We start from the raw sequence: 7,521 nt of genomic DNA, 5'->3' as shown, positions 1-7,521 counted from the left end.
ATTGGCTACTAGATCTATAGAAGGGAATGTTCTTCACTACTTGAAGAGATGCTACTCCTTCCTCCTACTAGTCTATGGTTGCTTCTTTTCTTCCTTCACTTGCTTCTTATCTTCCTTCAATGTTTTTGTGCTAGGTCCTCTTTTATTTTGTTTCTTTTTTCGATTTTGGCTTGTGTAATGGGGCAGAAAACAATATCTTTCCATATGGCCAAAGTTATGGCATGTGTAGCACTCCACATGGCCAAGATATGTAGCAAGAGGATTAGATCTCCTTCTCCTCATGCTAAATCTAAACCTTGCATGAAATGTGCTTCTCCTCCATTGGTTAGATATTAAATCACATGCCTTATGGCCAAACAAGTGAAGTAACAATAACCATAAAAATCACAATTATACATGTTGACCATTCTCCTTGACTGTGGAAATTGCTGCAAGCTCCGCTTATTTGATCTATATGTTCTTCTCTAGCAATTTGCTACAACATTTCCACACTTGTGACAGCTATAACATTGTATCTCATGCATCAAAGGAGTAAAAGGACTTTTCTTCCTTTGAAATCTAATGGAGTTTCCATGATCATCTCTAGAAGCAAATGGTCTTCTGAGATGCTCCTAGATATTTTCTTCTCTGCTACTGGTTCTTCTTGTTTTTCTACTGTTGTTGCTTTTTTTTCTTAATCGACTACTGGATCTACTTCTTGTTTCCTCAATTCTCACTTTTGTTGCTGGTATTGTTTGCTACAAGTTTCTTGGGTTCTTCTTTGTTATTTTTTCCTACATGAAAACTAGACTCACCCTTTTGAAATCCAAGACCAGATTTATCCAATGGTGATCTTTGGATCTCAAGCAAATTATCCAAGGCTATGGTACTCTTCTCCATCTTCCGCTGCTTTCTCAAGGAAACCACTTCAACTTCTAATTTATCAACCTCTTCTACCTTCACTTTGTATTTCTTCCTCATACCTTCCTCAAATTTTTATGATTCTTCCAACTTAATATTTATGCTGAAAATATCTTCCTTGAGCTTGGTCTTGTTATCATCGTAGTTCTGCAATAGTTTTTCTTGATCCTTGCATGCAGTTGTTAGTCTAGAAATATCTACTCTCAGACCCTTAATTACATTCTCATATTCACTATGTGCTTTAGCATGATCTAAATATGAATCATCAAAATCATAAATCAAAAGAAAATCATTAATGTTTATACCCTTGGGTTCATGATTTTCTAATCTCTTCTCATCGTCTATTGAATCATGTGCACTAGAAGGATGAGACTCTTGTGGCTAAGAATCTTGTTTTTCTTCTTCTCATTTTCTTTATTGTTGTTGGTACCATCTCCAAATATGGATTCTAGCTTGTCCCACATTTCTTTGGAACGTTTCAAATCCACTAGTCTCTTCATATCATCATCATGAAGAATCTTGTAGATATGCATCTAGCTTGTGCATCCTGCTGCAAAACTTCATCTGCAATAGGATCCTTACCACAACCTTCACAAACTACTTTCCAAATGTTAGATCCACAAGAAAAAATTGAGATTTAACATTTTTAATCCATACCTTGTATTTTGCAGCAGTGAGGACAACCAATCCGACAAAAATGATAATAATAATAATAATAATAACATTAATAATTAAAAAAATTAAAAAATTAAAAATAAAATAAATAAATAAATGAATAAAACAAAAAATAAATAAATAAATAAAATACAAATTAAAGTAAATAAAATAAATAAATAAATGAATAATTCCACCTACAAACCCCATATCTACTCTCTAACGATCAAGTTGCAATTAAGAGCTCCCCTATGATACCAGTCGTTGGAAACCTTTGAGCACTACTAAGAGGGGGTGGGTGAATTAGTAGTGTGACTTATTACTAGAATTTTCCTTTTATTTACTTCTCTATTGAATCACATATATTAACGAGCAACACATTAGATTATCTCATACATATAAACCATATAAGAAACTAAAACAAGATAACCATGAGAGCAACAATAATAAAAACATCAAAACACATCCACACAAGAGACATAAGATATCTGGTGGAAAACCCTTGACGAGGAAAAAAACCACCCTTGTTGCTGCTACACTGCCCTGAATCTTCTTTAAAGAAAATATGTCTTTTACATAGATTTGTTGACTCCCATCAACATGGAAACTCGACCTCATATACAATCAACTAACTCCTATCGGCCTGGAGACTAGATTCTATTGATCCTCTTGGAAGACTATGTTCTCCATGGATCTATAGACTACCATCCGTTGAAATACACCATGATCAATCGACCCTCACCCAAATCTGATTGGATGGAGAATCTGTTCCTTTCGTTGAAGCTTCAAAATCACCGCTACTCTCTCATGAAGTCATTGCTTGTCAACACTATGTGGAACACATTTCATATATTTTCAAACTGGATCCCAAGACTTTTTGCTCAAACAATTCAGCTCTGTAATACAACCTATAGAAGAAACAAATTATCATCAAATCAAATATAAACACCACAAACATATGTGCTCTAAACTCTAACAAAATAGTTGCCATAATCCATCCAATAAAACAATTGAATAATATTACCAACAACTAAAATACAAATCACAAAAAACCCTCACACCAACATATGAATGTTACATAATACAATCAAGAACATATGACACTATGGCTATGTGCCCACATGTATCAACAACTCCTGCAAGAAAAAATGTGAGAATCACTAATATGGAGCTCCATCATTACCAAACTCTGATACAACTCTATGCATCACTGGTATGAAATCTATAGATCTGAATCAATATTATGCTTCAAGAAATAGATCTTCTCATAATGATGCCATTAGAGCTCATACACTAAATAAATCAAGCTGACTAATGGCTCTGAAGCATACTCAGCCAATGCATCCTTCTCTAACTCACTATCACTCACCATCCACTGTCACACAACTCCCAAGTGATGAATATAAGACATGTAGGGCGAAATTGAACTTGGGGCTAGGATCAAGGGTGCACAAATTGGACCAAACCAATCCACAAAGACCAATAATTGTGCATTAAATGAGTTCACATCATTGGAGGACCTTTTCAAACCATTCTCGACCTTTACAACTAATTTTGGAAGCTTCTAGAAATATCCTATCACCAATGACTCATACATACATCAATCTCCCGACCAAGTGGGGATATACCAATTTTGACTCATCCACCCAACCAAGTGGGGATATACCAAATGTTTATACATAACTGAAATATAAATTATTACATCATCCTTCCCATGCATAGTGGGGTTACAAATTAGGTCTTTTCATGACCTTTACATCAAATGATATACATGACATTTATAACAAGGACCAACAATCTAAAGAAGACCTTGATAGTCATCAGCAACTATCATACACCATATATGATCTGCACCATCACCATCAAGATCAACAGCCTGTATATCTCCATCATCAAAAGAGTCACCTAAATCAAACAACTATGTGGATCAAGCAATATAAGCATCTTCATGTACCAAGGTCTTCTATTATAATGCCAACAATGCATTATTAGAAGCATATGCTCCCCCCGAACCTGTGCCATCTGTTCACTGTCAAATCTGATCATTGCATTTGTTAGTAAGAATCATCATCAATCATATATACATCAAATTTTTAACAGCTTATGAGGACCAACACATTTCCACATATCATGAGCATATTGTAACCATCATCAAATAGAGCAAATATTTGACTGAACCATATCAGGCCCCTTTTCCTGAGTCTGTCCCACTACTATTTCCTCAAACCAACATATACACGACTGTGCAGCTTCTAACTCATGTATATACATGCCTTCTCTTCATAATAACTGCGTATGAGAATTGGAATACTGAAGTCTTACACTTTCAGCTTCCCTTGGGTCTGTTATGTCTACAAACTGAGAGATGCCACATATTTCTGACAACAATTCCTTCTTCTTCAATACCTTGGATTGTGATGATGTTTGCTCCTTTTGGTATGGTGGCCAAAATTTGCTCCTGCATTCCTTTGCTTTATGTCCAAACTTGTTACACGCATAGCATCTTACATGTTTCATATTCCTTCTATCACAATCAATAGCTTTGTGACCAAACATATTGCAAGCAAAACAATATCCCTTAAAGTACCTGGAAACTGATGATCTTTCTGTGTGACGGTCTTGAACCATTCTACTTCTGCATCTGGCTGCAACATGTCCAAAATTATGACATTTAAAACATTCAACATTATTTGTCAGAGAAAAGAAACAATTATCCCTTCCATAGTTAGGTGGAAATGTTTTTCTTTGAAGTCTTTCTTTCCTTGGTTGTTGATGGGGTTGACCTTTTATCTCCTTGTTGAGCATTTCATATTTTTCATTGGAATTCCTTCCCTCATCTTGTGAGCTAGAATCACCTTCATGAAAACCAAGACCAGTCTTTATAATACGCGAACGCTGAACTTTGATGATTTCATCTAACGTTTCTAATCCTTTAGCAAATCTAATATTTAGAGTCTTTGTCTTTTCAAGTTCTTTTCTTAGACTTACTACTTCACATTCTAACACTTCATTGTGTTTGTCTTTTTCAGTGAGTTGATGTGTCATTTTATTTTCCATGTGGTTCGCGAACACCTATGGTCAGTGGATGTTGGCTACATCCACATAAAGACTAGAGCTGATCTCTAGGATCCTGCCCCTTGGCCATCACAAACTTGACCACAAGGGCTTTCAGGGAGAATTGACCTTGTGACCTCCCGAACGGCGAGGCACTAACTTGACCAGTTGGGCTAACCCTTGGGGCTAGAGTTGATGTGTCATTATGTTTATGACTGTATCCTTTTTTTCCAAACTGATTTTTAGTTGACTGATTTCTTTAAGGAAATCTTCCTTTTCTAAGGCATCTTTTTCATACGCCATGAGTAGTTTAATTTCTTGATCATCTTCATCACTATTGGACAAGCCATCACTATCATCATGAGTACAATAAATTTTATTACCTTCTGCAGACATATTTCCTTTGACATGAGGGCATCTAGCAGCGTAATGACCAACTCTACCACAAGAAAAGCATTTGAATGGTAGCTTACCTCTAAATCTTCTGGAACCCCGTTGAAGCTTCTTGAAAAAATTTACCTCATCTTCTTCTTCTGAAATGTGTCCTGATTCATTGTGATCTTCCTTTTATTTTCCCTTTGTTGATGCTTTAAAAGCGGCTTCTCTCATATCTGATGGACCTCCTTTTCTCATTTCAAAGGTAGTTAGGATTCCATGGAGTTGAGTCACAGTAATAGTTTGAAGATCCTGTTTTTCTTCTATGGCAGACACTTTTGACTCAAATTTAGAAGAAAAAGATCTCAAAATTTTCTCAACTAAAGTAGCTTCCTTTATCTCTTCGCCCATATTTCTCATATTATTTACAATCCCATCTACTCACAAGAAATAACTAGAAATTCTTTCATCACTATGCATCTTGAGAGTTTCATACTGGATTCTAAGAGTTTGTAGTTTAGCACGTTTTACCTGGGAGTCACCTTCGTAGCTCTGAATTATTTTGTCCCATATTTCCTTGGTTGTGTTGAGCTACATGACTTTGACGAATTTTGATTCTGATAGACTTCCCAATAAGGCATTGACAAATTTGGCATTGATTTCATATGTTTTCCTTTCTACTGGATCTGTGGGGACTGCTACTGGATATTGATATCATTTCTCCACAATTTCCCAAACATCAGCTCCAAGTGACTGAAGATACACTCTAGTTCGTGTTTTCCAATATACCAAGTTGTTCCCATTGAATATTGGTGGTCTGATAGATCCCATGCCTTCGTGATTGTTCATTTTGAAAGATCTCCCTTCAAGCAATCAAGCTTCTTCTGAAGGACCTTCTCTGATACCAATTGTTGGAAATAATACTGGGGGGGGGGGGGGTTGAATTAGTATTAGTCAAATCAATAACTTTTTCTTTTCATACTCTGATTTATATACGCTACTTCAATGAAGGTAACCCACACGCAACTGTATTTAAGGCAACTAGCGTATATACAACAAACTTATGATTCAGTTAATTCATCATATGTTGATATTTAATCAGTGCATTAGTACTTCATATAAATAGTAACCATGTGCAGTAATAACAGAACAAACCATCACACATAAGAAACACACTTGAACACCAAGATTTAAGGTGGAAACCCAATGCGAGAAACAAACCACCTGCTACTATCTTCTTTTAGTATAAGAATAACATGTTTACAATATTGTACTGGTGCATACTCATACCAATACGCAGGCACCCACCTGCAGAAGGCTACAACCTTCTCTCGTTCTCCAGCTTCCATTGGAAGGGAGCTACAACCCCCTAGCTCTTGTACTAGCCCGTCTGTTTACTAGTACGTAGGCACCGACCTACAAAAGGCTCCAACCTTCACTCATTTTCCAACGATACTGGAAGGGATCTCCAACCCCCTGGCTCTTGTACTGACCGATATGTTTACCAATATGTAGGCGTCGGCCTACAAAAGGCTACGACCTTCTCTCTTCCTCCAGGGACCATGTTTCGTAAATTTTCAGACTAGATACTCCTGGATCACAACACCACAATTTAAAGGCCTTGTTTCATCAAATTTTCATACTGGACCCGTTAGCAACACTGAATCTCAAAATCAATCACCACTACAATACAACCAATCACTGAAAACCCATCATCCCTGAAGCAAATCACAATCAATCAATCTGAAGATTCAAAACACTGTCACCAAAACACAGTCACCAGAACACGGAGTGGAACTCAGAATTCTGCATCAACAACCATAACCTACTGCAACTTCAGATATCATATTTCATAATGTATAAGCTACTTTGATGTGCAGAACCAGCGTGTATACACGCTTTTACCAAAGAGAACCAGCATACAGATCTGCAAATGCTAACTTAAAACATCAGTCATACCTAGATCATAACATTTACAGTGTAAATCACACGTTAAAATTTAGATCTAGACTATCCATGATCAAACCATATAATAATAACTCATTTTAGATCTCAATCCATCATTAGATCTCATCCCTCATCAACCACTAAGGTTCATCCTTAGTTCAGATCAAGCAAAGCACCAGAAACCCATAACATGCATATTTTCTTTGATCTCACTCTTCATAAGATATTCATTGCTTGCACACCTTGGTCTAATGATCTTCTCCTTTGTATATAGCTTTAGGCATTTTGACAATACCTTGGACCAAATACCTAGGGTCAATACCTCGAACCAAATACCTTGGACCCAAAATACCTTGGACCAAATAACTCAGACCAAAACCTTGGTTTTCCAACATGTACACTCTTTTCCTCCTATGTGAGTGTGTGTATACATATACGCTCTTTTTGTTCTGTGTGCTCGCGTGTATACGCTACTTTGACAAAGTGAACTAGTGTATACCTCTCTTTCTTCAATCTCTAGAGTATAATATGTAATCCTTTGTTGTTAACCTCTTACACTATGAACTGTCATCTATGTGAGTTTCCATCAAG

This window comes from Pinus tabuliformis, chromosome 5_2 (genome assembly GCF_031772625.1).
Source record: "Pinus tabuliformis cultivar Carrire ecotype Pingquan chromosome 5_2, CPIR1, whole genome shotgun sequence".
NCBI lineage: Eukaryota > Viridiplantae > Streptophyta > Pinopsida > Pinales > Pinaceae > Pinus > Pinus tabuliformis.
This window is presented reverse-complemented; position numbering follows the sequence as displayed.